A 20,123-nucleotide genomic window follows, 5' to 3' on the forward strand; every position below is an offset into this window, starting at 1 on the left:
TGGAACACTTAATGCAATCGCGAATAACCAACTAATAATTAATATTATTCTTCAAATGTATTATACATATTCCATCCCTTTGTCTCGAATTTCACCTACAAGTGTGATCGCGAATCGGAGAAAAGTCGCGATTGTGTATTATATTAGAACTGCATCGGTGAAGCGAAATTATCCCTCGTGCAATTTTCGTTCGCAAATCCGTTCCCGCGATTTAGAGTCCCGTAGCCTTTTCGCGGTACCGCGCCGGAAGGAAGAGCGCGAATGGGGAACGCGATAAGCTGTAAAAACCGTTATAGATAATAGAGTAATATTCCTTCCACGCTTCCTCGCGCTCGGTTTAAACCGGGGGGAAATAAAGCGAACGCCAATCCGTTTTTATCCTCAAATCCGCGAGCTGCTGCGCCGGAGCAGTTTGGCGCGGTTGTATTCGCGCGTGGCGAAGTTCTGCGGCTGCTGGGCATTTGCAGGTTTACTCCCGCGGATTTACAAGTAGTATATTATCTACGTCGCGGTGTATTGTTAAGCCGTCGCCTGGATAATAGGCGCTTCTGAATTATGCGAGACGAAATGACTCATCATCGGCAGACTCGCGCCTTTGCGAGGGTAAATAAATGAAACATTAAATATATGAGCGCTGTCAACGACGAGGAATTCATATTAATTGTTTTAAATAACAATTTCATTGGCTCTGTATTCAATTAAGTGATACGCGATAATTATATTTATTTCTCAGCGAAATATATATAGTCTTCTTTTTGTCTCTATTACATAAACTGCACGACAATGAGATTAAAATCGTAAGCTCTAATTTCATCCCGTAACCAATGGTATTTAACTAACGTGTATGCAGTTTCTCATTTACTTTTCGGATCAGTTTAAGAATTGTAAGCTTAATATAAACAGTAATAATGTTGTTTTTTTTAAGAAGGTGTAATCCACAAATACGTGTAAAAGCGGAATATTTGTTAATCTCTATATATGCGTATTTAATCCCTACAAACTTTCATTCATAGATTTTGAAATAATCCTAAAAATGATCATAAAAAAAATTATCAATTCAATTATCGGTGAATTTATGAAAGAGGCACTCTTTACACCACGATAATATGTTATTAAAATGTTACTTTTTTAATTGGTCCAATTGATTTGGACGTTATAGGACGAGCAGAATATGTTAGTGCGACGTCACATATATTCGAAATGTGTCGTTTACGACACAATATTCTGTATAAATTTGATAATATTCGCGTGTGGCAGGTTAATGGTTGCCGCGGTGGCCGGCTGCGTGGTCGAAATTCGATACTGCAATTCGATGCATTGACCCGATGAAGTACCGAGTAACTGCGAACACCACAGGCAAGCAAACAGTGTCCCGTGCTCAAAGTCAGGAGATCAATCAATTCATATCCTCCTCTGTTTAGACTGCGACGGACGGCGCAATACATTTGATCATAGTTGCAATCGAGTTTGAAATTGCACTGAGTATGTTTCGTATTTCTATGCGATTTACCGCAGTGAGTGAAAAATAAACATAACGATTGATGAGCGTATATAAATTAGAATAGTATTTCACAACAACACATTTGATTTATCATCATCCGAACATTTTACGTAAAAGACTATGTACTTACTGTAAATTTATTTATTATAAACTTAAAGAAGTCTCAAAAGAGAAAGAGGAAGAGGAAGAGAAAGTATGAGAATTAGTTTGACTTTTCTTAAATCAAAACTCTCCTCTTGTACGATATCTACCTACTCTTATTAGTTACATTGCAACAAACTACATAATTAAAAAAGTTTTTTTCTTATTTTTCGACGTAACGCGATGCATAAAACGAGCAAAATTCCATTAATTAAAACAAGAAAAGAATATTTTGTTATATATATATATATATATGTATTTAAAAATATTTTCCTCGTGAAAAAAATGTTCCCTTCTCTTACAATATTCCTCTATTATTTCTTTACGAGAAAGAAGATTATTTCCAATAATAATGCAACTCGTGCAAATTAACAAACCATAAAGTTTTTTAACGATTCTCGAGAATTGACGACGATATTCGCGAAGACAATACGCTTTAGAAAAATGTATGCCACGCAGTCGATGCAGCTACTGTCAGCCCAAACTTGGGTCGCGCTCCTTCGCCTATCTCCTACAAACGTTTCCTTGCTCTTAATCCTTAATTAACCTCGATTCGAACCAATTCCGAGCGAGTACTTTCTCAATTCGATACGAACTTTAATCTCGACTCGACTTGCGTTCGGATAACTTTACCAAAGTGGCGATCGTCATTTCACTTTGACTAGGACAATTGTAAATATTATTCCTTGTATGGGAAATTGAAGAGTAGCGCACTTTGACAACACAAGTGCGCTACTCTTCAATTTACCATGCAAGGAATGATATTTTTTAAAAAACGTTTTTTTGCAGCTGTTTGCTGCAAATTGGCTCATTAAAAAATGAACTAAGACTCACTTGTGTTGTCAAAGTGCGCTACTCTTCAATTTACCATACAAGGAATAATATTTTTTAAAAAACGTTTTTTTTTGCAGCTGTTTGCTGCAAAATTGGCCCATTAAAAAATGAACTAAGACTCACCGGTATGACGTGCAGCAGCGGAGTTGTAGTTACATGTTGATCTGCAAAATACAAATATTAACAAATTAAAAATCTGTGTCTAAAATAACTAATATTTTAAAAAATAATAATTAAGTTAAATATTAATTAAAGTTTTTATTCAATTTCTTTTAATTGACCATCGATTGACTATTTTTAATCTTGATTATATTTAATCTTGATCTACTAAAGTAAATACTACAAAGAAAAATTACACAAAAAATATTTTTACGAGAAGAATGTTTCTTAAAGATTAAACTATTATAAGAAAAAATAAAAAATGAATTATTGTAAATAATTTAATATTTTAAAATAAAATATAAAATACATTATGCATATTTTACACAACAACCAAAAACGCATTATTAAAATAAATAAATAATTAATTTCATAAAATTGTCAAGCATTAAATAAATAATTAAAATTCACTCACCTCACGGTTGCCCCGCTATTGCCTGATGCCTCCTCTGGCCTCCTCCTCCACTCCTATTGTTGGTCATCTTTGCTGCTCGTACATTTGAACACTCACACACAACGCTCGCGAAAACACGACTAATTACGATCGCGCATAACAACGAATAACAATCGCACGGCACTTTGTACGGCACTCCCGACGTAAATTACTTACACTCAACGCGCATTTTATTATTGTTTCGAACGACGGGAAAAACACGGCAATTTTGCACGAAAATTCACTCGGCACTCTGAAATAAGTCAAATTTATTAATTTTTATCTAATTATTATTAATTATATTATATTGTTAGTTTTAAAAATATTTTTTGTAAAATTAGTCCATTAAAAAGCAAATTAAGACTCACCGATATTACATGTACAACAGCGGAGTTGTATACACACTGCACATGTTGATCTACAAAATACAAATATTAACAAATTATAAAACAGATACACAGAGAATTTGTAAGTTATTTAAAAAGAAAAAAGTTCTCATCGCGGGCGTCTATCGTAATAATTTGACAATTTTGTCCCTGACAAAATTGAAAACGACAGATTTATGTGCTGCTTCACAAACAAAGAGTGTATTTTTGCCAGCATATACCATAGATACGCATAACAACATGCGTACGTTGCGCATGGAAAAATATTTTTATAGCCGCTTCTGTATTCTTTTCAAAATTTATTTCGCTCGTCCACGGGAGCAGTATTCAAATAATAAAAGCACATACGCGAAGTGCGGCGGAAGGATATGACTTTTAAAACCTGCCGCGTTAGCAAACATTGAGATGCGAATAATAGTGCGTAACATGCCTTGTATTATGTAGATATTTTAATAGAGACCCAAAAGATTTAGAAAATTGTGAAAAATATTATGCTTTTTTCGGATTATTTACCGAATTATTTATTAAAAATAGACATTCTGTGTGTCAAGTTATTTTTAATATATATCTTCTTTTCTATAGTGAATTATTTTTTAACATCTTTCTTTTTAAGTTTTCTTTATTGTATAAGACTTGCAAATTTTCACGTGATTTAACGTGTGTTCTTTCTTTATTATATATCTGCTCTTGAAAATAAAGAATTTGTAGTTTGATATAAATATAAAATTTATTATTTAAAAAGTGACAATAAATTGAAATAAAATTATTTATGAATATATATTTCTTTTCATTTATCAGGCTTTAAAATAAATAATAGCAATACAGAAGAGCTTTCAATGACTTGTGAAATCGGTACCGGAAGCCCTTTGCTTTCTTCGAGACACCCTTATGCTTCGAAGCCCTACAAAGCCCCTTGAATTGCTTCAACAATATTGAATATACAACATGAGCTTGCAATTTATTTCAAGCAAAATTTCTTTTCATCTGTATAAAATTGACTCAATATTTGCATTAAAGACACCCGACTATCTATCCTAATTAGATAGAAGATACTTTTAGAGATATCTATTCAACCTTTCAACGTCAAAACATATTTTAATGAATCTGAAGAAAGATATACTTTAAAAGTATACTGATATTCAAAGAAAATGATAAAAATTTGCAAAAATATGCATCGCAAAAATGCATTTGACAAAAAATGTTTGCAAAATTTGATAATTGATATAACTCTCCCTTAAACAATTATTATTAATATTTCAAAATCACATTTCTAACTTAATACCTGGTTTTAGATCTCTCTATCTCGTTTAAGCTACATATAATAGAATATATGATTTATCGGTCGATTAATAAGACGATGCGCGACGTTTTCCCCATTTTGCTCACATAAGCAATAATAACATGATTTCACGGATACCGGAGCAGATCACAAATTACACGTGGCCAAACTCGTACGCGGAACATAAACACGATAAATAGCTACTGGAAAATTTTCAGCAACACACATCAGGGAGAGGGTCAGAAAGCACACAGCCAGCGGTTGCATCACACGTGTACACCTTCCCATGTCCGGCCACATGGATATCCGCGCAGCGTCGCGATACGGACGTGCCGCAAATGCGCGCGCGAGAGCGGGTGTGCGTGTCGGAGAGCACTAGGAGGGATTTTGGGAAAGTCCGGCCGTAAAGAGTAAATTACGATGCCGGTCTCGCTTCACAGTTTTACGTCGCCGTTTCGGGCGGTTCGCTGCGCGCATAGCGCGCGCCCTCGCGCTTGCATTGTGCATCCATCGGTGTTTTCGCGCGAAGAGATACACCCCAAGCCGAATAAACCGTACGTTACACATACACACAAAACGCTGCGTGCACCGCTTTGCACACGTGTGGCCCGCGCGAGGAGACAACCCTCCCGTGTCATAAATATATTATACCTGCGAAACGAAGCCGCTCCGGAAAACACGAAACTTGGCACTCGCATGCGCGCTAAACACGCGAACATGAAACGCGATTCTATCATTTATTCAATCGCTGCTTAACAAATATTGCGACAAATTTTAAACATTGACGCGGAGCTTATGCGTCGTGCTGATTATCAAATAATGGATATTTTCTCGCTCGTGCATGACGTGTGTTTATAGAAGATTATTTCATTTTTAAATCTCTCGCGAGAAATAATTTCTATTCTGTTCTATTTACAAGAGTTACAAAAGAGAGGATAAAGAAATCGTCGTTTTATTTCGCGCGTGATATATATTTTCATGCTGGAAGATTAGCTCGCAAAAATAATCGATAAATGTTCAAATAAGGTTTTTCGCAGCTCTCTCACAAACCGGATATTAATATCTGTGTTGCGATTCAAAGCAAGTTTTTTCCATAAAACTGATATGTTTCATTAATGCAAATATTAGTACCATCATTTATTTCTCTCTTCTCTTTTGCTACATAGTAAAAAAAATCTATGGAATCATTTCTTGAATATTTATCAAAAACGTTAATATTCCATGATATTTTTCTGCTTTATTAGATAATAGATTAGATAATAGATTATAAGATTAACTTTCCGCTCTATATTCTAATAAAATTATTTTCTTTTCTTTTGCAATTATTCAATTTTATTACAATTATAATCCTACTCAGATTTTTGTTTCGGTCGTATGTTGGATAAAAAAATCAAAGAACCCGAGAAAGTAATGCTAATTATTAGGCAATCGCTGCACTGATGAGCAATCCTTTGTTCAGCAAATTTTTTTGATAATTAAATATTTGTAATTTTGTAATGTTAAATATTTGTACTTTGTAAATAATTGTAAAAATATTATTAAAGTATTATGATATAATTAGAAAAGATAATTACTTTTATAAAAACAAAAATATTGATTTGATTTTAAATTTCAAATTGTGGAAATTAAAAAGTTAAATGATATATTTCGTCGTTTGATATACACGTAGCTAACAAGTATATCAATTATTTTTATACGACATACGATATCGACAGGACATCGATATTCTTCTCTTATAACAAACACATGTGATACACTATGTTATTAATTATGTTATTAGACATTGATGTGCGCTACTTATTTATGCAAGTCGATCAAATGCGCATTAAATATAGAATGTGTATAATAGACAGCCATTCTGTTAACACAAATCCGTAGCATTCTTTCGATGCATTGCGAAAATATGCCGTTATATCTTATACATGATCATATCGTATGCTTTCTTACCTTTGCAGCGAAGAAAAGCGAGAATCGAGGGCGAAAAGGCGACGGTGAGAGGATCCAAATTCAAAGACACTGCTCCGTGTCTTTTTTCCCCTTGGAAAAGAAATGTTCTTCGCGTCAATCGCTGGAAGGCTTCCCCTAATGGTCGAAGCTGCGCAAGGCAGACGTTCTCAGCGTGAAAAGAACTGTAAATTTAGAAAAAAGGAACGATTCTATAAAGAGAAAATCTTTTTACGTGATTTATTCAAAAAGTGAAAAAATCCAATTTTTTCATTCATTTCCTTGGAAGCGGAATAAATATGTCACTAAAATATACATACTTTTAATGAGACAAATTTAGTAATAATACACTGAAAAAAATCCATGTACTTTTACATGGAAATTACTAGTTCAGAACTGGAAAAGTTACTTGCTTCATCACTGTAATTTTTTTCCATTTGTTTTAAAGTGAAAATACATATTAATGTAAAAATACTTATAAAATATAGGTAAAAGTACTATTTTTATGTAAAAATCATATTTACTTTTAAATTTACTATTTTTACTTTATTAGAGTTTTATTTTATAAGTATTTATCTATTTTATTTATAAAATTATTTTATAGCATTTATACATTACTAACATTTCCTATGTGTAATTACATGTTCAGTGAAATATTTTTAATCTCGTATTGCATGATTATGCTGGGTCGGAAAAAAGCCTAGCTTAATCATGTAGTTTTGCATAAATATTTTTTTCAGTGTATTATACAATAGTTAAAACATTATTGTTATAATTACTTGTATCTTTGAAAAATATTGCAATATTGTACAGCTAATTATAATAATATCAGTTATTGCGATTCATCTTAATAATCCTAATAATCTCCAGTTACTTTTTCTCTAATGAATTCTCTTTAATTAAAGGAATTATTGCGCTGTATCGTGACATTTCTCGTATATAAAGCGAAAAAAGAAACTCACTCTATGTATATATACATCTCGTTATCCCGTTAATCACATTATTACAGAACATTTTCATAAAGTATTCTAAAATGTGAGCAAGAAAGTTGGACTTTACACATTATACGTTATCCGAAGACAAAAGCATGCGATATGCATCGTTAAAAAGTGCAGACGGTGCCGTAGAGTCGCCGAAAAGTAAAAAGAAAATTAGTGAAATGTGATAATAGCTACGCGGATTTTCCCGATGTTGGTAAAATATACTTTCCCCGACCAGAACATTATTCGCCACAACCTGTGTATATCACGGAGAAAATGCGATAGATATACATATATCTTTTCTACAGGCGCGTTATTTTTGCTACGTAAAAAAATTCGGAAAAAATTTCGTATCATAATTTCGCGTGATCGATTTTTTATCTGAATATATAATAATTACAAATTGACAAATATTATGTGTGACGTTTTTAGAAAATATTTTCAATATTTTATAATGGAACGCATAACAATTAATTTAATTAACTTATTATTTTTTAATTAAATTAGATTAAAATTATCTCAATCACTATATTCTTTATTTTTAACGAATTAATTCTGTTTAATTTTAAGCGATAAAATTAGAAATATAATTAAAAAATATTTTCGCGCCGACACACTGCATGCAATAATTCTTTGATAAAAGCAGCATCTAAAAACATGATATATACTGAATCGTAAGCTTTTTTTTATTTGATACATAAAAAATGTTCTAAATTAAAATACTTGTAAATATTTGTTTTTAATAACAAATTCTTTAAGCAATTCTTTCACATGATTTTTTTCCAAAATTTTGATGAAACGGCATCTTCATAATTTGTAAATTTTTTACTGTTAATTACTTTACTCTAATCAAATTATTTATAAAATTTCGTTAAAATAAAAATCGCTCGAAATTATTTAGGAAATCAAGTTTTGTCTCATTTACTAATAACTTTGCGAATCTTAATTTGCAAAAAAATGCTTGATTTTCAGCAAATTCGAAAAGAGTACCGATTAATTGTGTCCCATGAGTGTTACTCCATAATACTCGTATGTGCTTGAAGGACAATGCAAGTTGGATTGCACTTTGGAAAATCGTGACTGGTTTTGCATTTTATTCAAGACTTTCGGGAATTTCTAATAAAGTATCGCGTAATCGTAAATTGCAGCACTTACCCGATATTAGATCGAAAGATTGGACACGGTTGTGTTGTACAGTGAATACGTGTTGATTGAGATTTATCGACGCGACGAGACGGGTGCGTGTCGTTTTCTGCAACGGGGAAACAATCTGTCTCGGATAAAACGAAAGTCTGTTGATTGAAAATTTCATGGCTACGAGTTGTGTTGCATTAAACTTTCATCACAGCCGCGCGTTAAAAGCGTCATTCGGGGTACGCGAAATCGACGTATCGCTCCTTCCTATATATGTTTTTTACGATTTATATGCAATTATATTAAAAAATATAATACCGAGTTGCAAATCGCGAATATGCATCCTGTATAACATATATACGATGATAAAAAGTTTATTTCCTCACAAAAATCAACCAAACCAAATTTTTCTATCCTCGGCGGATTGATAAATTCATAATGAGATAAAATAATATTATCGCGCGAAGCTATTTAAATAACAGCTCAATAAATTCTTTTAGTTCGCCATATTATTGAAATGACAATTGATTGGTCCATTTCAATTATAAAGGTTCTGCATTTTATTTTATGTAGCTATTTTTTATCAATTTATTTTTCGTTTTGCGCAATATGAGAAATGTAAAAATTATGAATACAAAATTAAATTTTTGATATATAAATTTTTTACCAATTTCTTTCTTATTTAGTGTAATATTGAAAAATAAAAATATCAAAATTTGTTGGCACCAAACAAATTATTATATATTATTGCAATATATCCTATAATCCTATATCACATATATAAATGTAAAATTTACAAACTTTGTTTAATAATAGATAGTTATTAGATGTAATGTCGGTTATTTCTTTTATTACATCACAATAACTTGTTTATCTGTATCATTCTGTTCAATGATTGTCTACATTTTCCTTTTGAAGAAGAAATTGATGACACAAGGTGCGAAAATAAATGTTGAAATCGGAGAGTCTACATTTGTTTGAAGCATCTAACTCGTCGGTTTCCGGGATCTAATAATCAAACGATTTAGTCTCGAAGGGAAACCGCCGTTGAAGATGATATATATATCGATCTAAGCACTTGTGACGGGAAATTGCTGAAAACTGGCCGAAAGTGGCGCGATAGCGGAGGCCATTCGAAATTACCAGGTAATTAATATTCAAGCTAGCCTCGTGCGGTCTGCCGTCGTCGCTCGCCTATAACCTGGAATATTTCCTCCGCCAGGAACTAAGTCAATACGTAACGCAATTACTTGACAAGCGGATGCGGTGGCTTGCTGCGGCACTTTCCGCGTTGCATCCCCTTTCCAGCCCGGTTATGCGTCTCCATAAGGAAAACCCGATGCGACATGGAGTGTTTGTGTGCGTCGCGTTTATCCGTGTTTGTTCCTATCGCGTGTGTTCGCGCCAACCTGGTGTTGTTATGCAAGGAACGTGTTTAACTTTAGCGGCCCGCGTAACCATATTGCCCGAATGCATGTGCGGCCTTTCCCCCATCCTCCTTCCGTGTATATAGGGCGATATCGCGGGAATATAGCGGATATAATGGCTGTTGCAAGCACTTACGCTTTAGTGCGTGCGAAACGTCGTCATCGAGTACCTTAAAGAGCCTCCTCGAGACGAGGGAATAAATGAGGCCGAGAGAATCGGGATAATCACATCATTGAAACATAAGTATATGGATATATTAACACGTGTTGCAGCGAATGTGGATATTTCATTCTGGCGTGTACGATCACACAATTAGTCATAGTTATTAACTCTATTAGATAATATATATTATACAACAATAAAAATATATAATGTATTATACATATATTATAATATATTATTATAATATATGGTAAAATATTTACGCAGTGTATATCATATTTGTAATATATTTAAATATATATAATATTAGAATTGTTGATATAATCATATATATTACTATATATATGATTAAAGCGCGCGCATAAGTGCAGTAATGAAATCCGCGTTAAATTTTCGCGCGACGTTCCTCGAAATGTGAAATTACCGGTTTTCGCTTGCTCGTGAAGTGCATAAATTGATTGGTGACTGATATCATTAGCTTAAGTGAAGTACGGGATATGTACATGCATCGTCGTTGGTGCATGCGCAACCACGAAAGCACGTCGATACCGATATCGCGCACACAATGTGCTACCGTATGATAAATGCGGCTGTGTATAAACAGGGAAGGGTACGATGTCGAATAAGATATCGCCTTATAGACAATGCATCAGTCCGTGTAATCGTCTGACAACGGAAATTAAGTCGTCCGCGGCGTACGTCAAACCATATTGTATGCGCATATATCGGGACGGATAAATTCGTACTCGATTATCTCAGCGCTGCGATTGAGGAAGCGCTGGAAAAATATAACTTACTCGTTGTCAGAGAGTTATATAGTTATCTCTAAAAATGCGCGCGTTGATAGTTTCGAGTATTTTCGAATTTCCAGCATTTTTCCTCTCTGAAAGAATCATCGCTCAGTTGCACTTTCCATTCCTCTTTTGCGATATATATATTTTTTATTTTTTAAATTTCAAATAGCTAGGAATACTAAACGCGATCGATATGCGAACAGTATTTCGAGCGGGTTAGTGCCGAATGATGAGGCAAGAAATGCATATGTATATCGATTAAAGTTAACCGAACCAATGTGTGTTCGTGCATAAACGTCATCCCCGAAAGAGTATGAAATACGTAACTTAACTCCATCGAGCCTGTGTAACCACGTTGCGAACGTAAGGAATTATGGAGATTCGACAGAAGCTCGATTTCCACCTATAAATATCTTGCATAATCGGCATAAAATTCGATCGCGCGAACTCGTCGGGAAAGATTTCTCCACGTTAACAAACGTCGAGCGTGAAAATATCAATATCTCTCTATTTCTCACCCTCTTGACTCTCTCTCTCTTTCTCGCTCGGTGCTCCAGCACCGTCGGTGAAAATTTAATTAAATCACACACGTAATTTAACGGATCCAGCTGTCGCTAATAAACTCGGCGCAACAGAAGTGCCGACCGAAAGTTATAATTACGCGAGATATGGCAAATTTAAATGAATATCGCGAGGGACGTATAGATAAACGGGCAGATTCCGGCGCGTAGGTGCATTTTGTTACACGCCTTTCATTTACATTCTGCGTTTTGGAGCACTGCGCTCTCTCTCTCTCTCTCTCTCCCCTCAATGTGCATATGCCGTATGTATTAAAATTTGACGTCGCGGTGGGGGATTAAAGCTAAACCGCAAGCCGGAAAATTGCCAGCCCTCTCGGACGAAATCTGATGCACAGAACACGCGACAGTATCGTGACAGTTAGAAGAACGTCATGATACCGTGCACCAAAAAGGAGGAAGCTATAGATACGCGTGCATTGTTGCATAGCGGCTGTGTGTCGTTCTGGACGCTATTGCCGGTCCACCATGCGCATGGATGCATCGCAACGCAATGCTGCTCGCGCGTTCATTTGGGTTACGCGATATTTCTACCCGCGGATAAAACTAGTGTAGCGCATTTCTCCTATATGCTCCCCCAAAACAGAGTTTGCAAAAACACATTTCACTAATTTTCAATTTATTCAATTTATTACTATTTTCTCTTAAATTTAAATTTTAAAATAATTCGCTTTAATTCATCAAAAAGAATAAAATACGAATCATTAATGGATAGAGATCCGGCCTGTTTATAAAAATTAGATTTTGAAAAAATAAATTGACGTGCATTTAATTGCTACTCAATTTATATATTAGAAAATAATTTTTTAGCAATACGATTAATTATATTTTTCTGTCGATAATTTATAAAATTATTTTTATATACATTTAGTCGCATATGGCGCATATATTGTATATTTTTGTATGAACGAATGGAAGGAAATCTATATCTATTCTAACATTTTCAATGTATAATACGTCAATGTCAATTAATAAATATTTATACACACACTCGGTGCGACAATCGCCGCGTGTTTAGAAATAGAATCACGGCACCGAGGGAGGATCACAAGCTTCCACCGTCAAAGGACGGAGGAAGCGCAGAATGGCCGGCAGTAAAGCAGGTCGTGCAGTAAGGTTGAAGATCTCCGCTCTACGGGATCAGCGAGGGGCTTTATTCCATAGACCGTTCACCTGTCGTACGCCATGGACACTCACTCTCCAAGGAACGGAAATACGTGCGACGCGACGCGACATACGCGTTTGCGACCGTATAAGAAGGAGAGAGATAGGACTCGTAGAGGAAGAGGATTATACGACGAAGAGGGTCTAACACTTATTGCGCACAATGCTTGACGAACGTTAAATTCGCCGTTGAGCGTCCTCATTTCTATTGTCATCCTTGAATTCAGCGATAAACAAATACATCGAATATGCTATTCAATTCCTGAATAGGGGATGATGATCGCACAAAGCGCGCTCGCAGCGTTTCCCCGGGTAAAAACGAAACGAACGTAAGAGGATTAACGGGGAAACATTTTAAATAATTTAATTTAATTCGCGAATGAACATATCCGCATACGTGTATTATGTTTCTCAATATCTAATCAATAATTTGAAATGTTGGATGTGATGAATCATGAAATGATAAATAATTATTCAGCGCTATTAATTATACATTTTCAGAAGATATATATCTTAAAGTCGATTTATCATTTCGTGATTTCCATTTTCGCTGTTTATCAAAGAGCCCTAACGAGAGCTTGAATACATAATGCGTTTATATTCGTATCTCGCTCATTAAAGCAATAAATAAAGCTCTTTCGAAAATCAATATCGCTCTGCTGTTAGTATAATGCGATTGTTCAATATCAAGTTAAATATTTTCCGTATTATGTAATAAGTTAACATGGAATAATATTCATTAAAGCTATAATAAAAATCAAATATTATACGAGCAAGCATTTCCTAATAATAAGATAATGAAGTACTTTGAAATGAAGGAAAGTGAACTGTGATGAGGGAATTTGTAACTTAAGATTCTGCAATGTCGTTCATCTATCGTTTCTAAATCAAGAATTTTGCATTCTCTTGTTGACGCCAATCATATTTAATATTTTAAGTCTAGTCATGGGATATGGAAGACAAAATGAGAAAAAAATTTATTTAACTATTGATAGTTTTCATTTCAACTCGACACGAGTTTGATATATTGCGCACAGAGTTCCAAGTTATTGTTAGAAAAAAAATCTATATATATTACGAAGTACGCGATAAAAGTTCGTGACGGGTTCGTTTAACGAAGCAGCGAGTCCTGCGCTTCCTGCCGATACATCCTGCTCGTCCAGATCGAAATTGAACGCAGTGACGCGAATTATTATAATCCCAGCCTACTGTGCCATACAGCGACGACGATGGCGGTGAGACCCGGGGGCGTTTTTCGCTCAGCTTGTGTCGCGAAGTACGTAATATCGGGTTTCCCATTTACGACGTTGAATTTCTCTCCCGAGCTATCGTCCTGCTCACGTACGTACACGTCGATATATCGACGCTTGCCCCATGTCCAGACGAAGCCCTTCGGGCCACGACAAATAAAGGAATTCGGAATTGCCCGCCGGAAATGTTCGCATACGAAAATCCTATCTGTTCAATTGATGTGAATCGAGAGGTACGATCGAGAATGCACGGCGAAAGATTGAGAAAATTAGGGACCCTAACTAATCATGGGCGTCCGTAGGATTTTTTTCCAGACGGGGACATAATTACATTTTTTTTTTGTTTTTCATTATTATTTGTTCTTTCTTAATTTTTTATTTTATCATTTTCATTTTTTTTATATTAAATATGCGAATAGATTCCAGTCTTTATTTAAAAGAAGAGCGAATGCTTAATTTTTTGACTGGTTCCAAAGGAGGCCAAAACATTTATTTTTTGTTTTTTATTATTATTTGTTCTTTCTTAATTTTTTATTTTGTCATTTTCATTTTTTTTTATATTAAATATGCGAATAGATTCCAGTCTTTATTTAAAAGAAGAGCAAATGCTTAATTTTTTGACTGGTTCCAAAGGAGGCCAAATGCCTCCCTCTGCGGACGCCCATATATAGAAAGAGAACCTGAAAAATTCTTATTATCTAAAAGATGTGTTATTTTGTGTGTAAGTGTAAATGTAAGTGTTTTTCAAAAATTTCAAATAGAAATATTCTTACCTTTCTAGAAGAAAGAACTTGAAGATGAGCGACTAACTCGTTGCAGCTGCGCCGACCGCGCATTCCTTCCTTCAGTAGATGCAAATTCTCTTTCTTCCTCTTTCCGCAATCTTGGATTGTCTCTCGCGCATCGAATCGTACGCCACGTACGCAAGTATAAATCTGACAGTCGTAGGAATCTATGAACAAAAGTGGAGCCACTTACATGCGCGTAAAGCAGAATTTATGAGAGGCGCGGGAATATAAATGCGCGACGTATCATAAATTTCCGTCTTGGATGCTGGAATATGTACGAGAAAGAAGAAAAGGGGGATGAGGAGAGAAGAGCTGAAAAGAGAGCAACTGCATAGGAGCTGCATAGGGAAATCTCTCCCTCCCAATAGGCCCCGAAGGATTCTAATGATACTGTTCGGAGCTTTCATAAGCCTCCAGGGACACTTTTAAGTAGATAAACTAAGAGTAGCTCTAGAATATCTATGAGATCGATATATAAAAAAAATCATATATTTTTCTATACATTATTTGATATACAGGGTGTCCGGTAACTAACGGACCAATGACTAAGGGCGGATTCTTTGGCCAAAAAAAATGGGTTTTTTGAAAACTAAACGTTTTGGAGTTAAAAGTCTAACATAATTACATTCTTCAGTTAATTTCAGGTAGAGTTTACTATAATAAAATTTTAATTTGAGGCTTATTGTTAGTTATAAAGATACATAATGACAAATATTGGAAAGTTATAAAAAATGATGACCTTTTTCGACATTTTCGCTGAGAAAAAATCGTTCCCAAATTGACCAAAGAATCCATTTGTAATCGTTGGTCCGTTAGTTACCGGACACCCTGTATATTCTATCTATCCGCGTTCGTTCATATATGTTTTTCAAACTTCCACTTTTCGAAATATTAGGTACTTGAGAGCTCATTCGAATTAAATCTAAAATCGATTACAAATTTCCTTACCGTGCCATTACGTGACGCAATTTTGTTCTGACGGCTTTTCCATAGACCGTATAGAAAATCGAAAGCGTGAGAAGACAGAAGGAAGAGGAGGAGGAGAGAAGGGCGAAGGAAGGGAAGAAATGAAAATGAGGAGGGTGCAGGAACTTAATCGCGGCGGGGCCCACCCTCGTCTTCGACCTCGTTCGATATCTTAACTACTTCGCCCTATACGACCTGGCCCCGATTTAGTCGACCGCGCGCGACGAACTCCTCCTCCTCTTCCCATCTGTCTAACTTACGATCTCCATCCTATCATCCCCGACGCCATTTGGATCGGCAACTTCGCGATGAGATGCATAGAAATTGAGCCGAGGCTTTAATAACATCGATAGCTGAAAGCAGTAGTCGCACCCTCGCGCGATCGAATGTGAAAAAAACCGCGAACTTCGACGTTTTAAGAAAGGAATTTATCCTATCTCCCTCCAACCCTCGTACTTTTCCTTCCTTTCCGTCTTCCTTTTACCTCGAGAAGAACGATCGCCGTGATGGAATCTATGAAAGTTGATCTGTCTCCCTCGCGTCTGTCTTTTTTATCACTTTTCTCTGTCAATTTTGTTTATGGATTTTATATATTCGTATTTCTTAATTTTATCGATGTGCAAATTTTAGATTTTAATTGCATTTATTTGCTATTGCAATTATATTATTTACATTATTATATTTTCGAAATCAAATGCAGATACGAGCTTTCATTATTTTCAAATTAAAAATAAAAATTTTCAAAGCTGATTCTTACAAAGCAGAATCTATTAAATCAATAGATTCTGTCAATGCACCGTATATATAGTATATATAGATGACTGTGAAAGTTGCTCTTTTATCAAAGTGCGAACGTGTAATAAGCAATCTCTCAGAACCGCAATAATCGCGATGAAAATCAGAATTTCTCATTTCGCAGTCGCTTCGCTGCGCATCCGATTTAATTGGTCGATATATGCGAGAAACGATTAAAATATCATAAAACCGCCAAGCTGAAATACAGAATCTCACAGAGATACACGCGCACCTACGCGCGTCTACTCGATTTTCCATAAGGTCGCTGGATCGGTCGAGAACGAGATTGCATCACGTAACCGCTCCCTTGATATTGCACCGCACACCCACGGATTCGATTAATTTTTTACGACGGTCCAATCAGCGGGACGGATGAAACCGCTTGAATTAACTGTTCTATTAGAAGCTTTTTGATTTGGACCAATCGTGGAAATCGCGATAACGTCTTACGACCTCATCGATTGCGTGTGCAAATCCTATAGACATATATTTAACTGCTTATCATATAATTAAATGATTAATAGAATAAAATATTTCATTACTGTACGAGTATTCGTTGTAGCGAAACACAATCGAAAACTTTTTAATATAATAAACGTCACTAAATATAAAATACTTTAGAAAATATATATAACGGTAATAAAGAACAATAATCTTTGAGAGATAAATTTGACTTCATAAAAAATCATTTCATGTTAATATTTATACGTATACTATAAAAATAAATATAAATAAATATTTACAAAATCGAAATATATATATTTTTTTTATAATATAAATAAATGCACTTTGCACATGTATAGTTTCTTGATTAGTTTTCAATATTATTTCAACGTTATGTATTTTTAACGTATTTCTCAATAATATGCGAGATAAAGTAATTTCAAAGTAAAGTGTGCCAGAAAACTTATACAATTTTGTCTTCGAATAAAGGCATATATGCGCCTTATTTGATGTTAGATCTCACTTTAAAATAATGCTGAATTTTACAGTACAATAGTATTTAGCTATTAGCAAAATATGTTTTAATCTTAGAAAATGACCAGTTTTGCACAATATTCAATAAGTAGGTAGAACATACATACCGATTACGCTGCATGATGATATACATCAAAACAAATTTTTGTAGAAAATAATTCTTGCGGCACAGCAGAAAGAGTAGGACATTAAATTGGCGGGATCTTTCGGTTGATCACGTGATTGCCTTCAACAAACTAGAGAGCTGTGGACAAAGAGAGAGTTTCATATATATTTTTAATGTTTAATAATGTATGAAATACACTATGTTATTAATTTATTAAACATTTAATATTTCATTTTTTCCTGCAATGGGCTCTAGATCTATGTATATTTAATTCCTGATAAAATATACAGTAATAAAAAAATATATATATTATATTAATAAAAAACAATAACCTGAGAGGTCTCATATATATTTTTCACGTTTTAATGTATATTTTTTATCTTAATAATGTATGAAATATATAGTATGTATTATATATTATAATCTATTAGGTATTTAATATTCCATTTTTCTTCCTGTGATGGGCTTTAAATATATTTCCCGATAAAATATATAATAGTAACATAAAATAATAATTTGAAAGATAAATATTTTACTCAATGAAAATAAACCATTCACCGAAAAAATTGTATTCTTAGCGCCAAGAGGATCCTCTTAATTTAAAAAATTTCTCTAAATTTTAGTATATTTTTTTTTAAATAAGAATAAATTAAGAATATCATCTTAAATTAAAAGAGTTCTCTTGGCGCTATTTTTCGGTGTTTTAATGTATTGCGATATTTAAATATAGTTTTTCGATATTGTTAATATATCTTATTTCAACGTTACATTTTTAACATACCTTTCAACAATATGTGAGAAAATTAAGTACAAAATAAAATGTGCCAGAAAAGATTTATACAACTGCATCTTTGTGAATAAGTGCATCTAACATGCTCCATATTTAACCTTGGATAGCCTCGCATCGAAATATTGCTGAATTTTATAATAATCGCATGTTTAACGCTATTAGCAGAATGCGATTGTGTTTCAATCTTAGAAAATGACCTGTTATTGCACAATGCTTAATAAGTAGACAGAATTTACATACCGATTACACTGAATGATGATACATCGAGACGAATTTGCGGGAAGTAGTTCTTGCGGCACATCGCAGAAAAAGAAGGAGGAACGTGAAGTTGGCGGGATCTTTCGACTGATCACGTGACTGTCCTTCGACAAACTAATGTTTATAGATGCTCAATATATGAAGCGCTGCGGGCAGAGGGAGGGTCTCATATATAATTTTTTAATGTTTCAATGTATTTTTCTTATAATGTTGAAAAATATACTGTTTTATTAGATATTTAATATTCCATTTTTTTTCCTGCAATAGACTCTAAATATATCTTTCAATAAAATATATATAGTTGTAATAAAAAACAATTAATCTAAGAGATAAATTTTTACTCGATGAAAAATCAATTGCATAATATATTCAAGTTATATAGTTTAATTTTTGATATTTTAATATTTTATTTCAACGTTACATTTTTAATATATACCTGTCAACAATATGCGAGAGAAAGTAACTGCAAAATAAAATGTGCCAGAAAAGATTTATACAACTGCATCTTCGCGAATAAGTGCATCTAACATGCACCATATTTAACCTTGGATAGCCTCGCATCGAATAATATTGCTGAATTTTATAATATCGTATGTTTAACGCTATTAGCAGAATGCGTTTATGTTTCAATCTTAAAAATTAACCTGTTATTGCACAATGCTTAATAAGTAGACAGAATTTACATACCAATTACACTGAATGATAATACATCGAGACGAATTTGCGGGAAGTAGTTCTTGCGGCACATCGCAGAAAAAGAAGGAGGAACGTGAAGTTGGCGGGATCTTTCGACTGATCACGTGACTGCCTTCGACAAACTAATGTTTATAGATGCTCAATATATGAAGAGCTGCGGGCAGAGGAAGGGTCTCGTATATAATTTTTTAATGTTTCAATAATGTATTTTTCTTATAATGTTGAAAAATATACTGTTTTATTAGATATTTAATATTCCATTTTCTTCCTGCAATAGACTCTAAATATATCTTTCACTAAAATATATATAGTTGTAATAAAAAACAATTAATCTAAGAGATAAATTTTTACTCGATGAAAAATCAGTTGCATAATATATTCAAGTTATACAGTTTAATTTTTGATATTTTAATATTTTATTTCAACGTTACATTTTTAATATATACCTGTCAACAATATATGTGAGAGAAAGTAACTGCAAAATAAAATGTGCCAGAAAAAATTTATACAACTGCACCTTCGCGAATAAGTGCATCTAATATATGCACCATATATTTAATCTTAGCCTCTCTCGCATCG

Source organism: Nylanderia fulva, unplaced genomic scaffold (genome assembly GCF_048542155.1).
Source record: "Nylanderia fulva isolate GAGA-0341 unplaced genomic scaffold, ASM4854215v1 Scaffold18, whole genome shotgun sequence".
In the NCBI taxonomy this organism is placed as follows: Eukaryota; Metazoa; Arthropoda; class Insecta; order Hymenoptera; family Formicidae; genus Nylanderia; species Nylanderia fulva.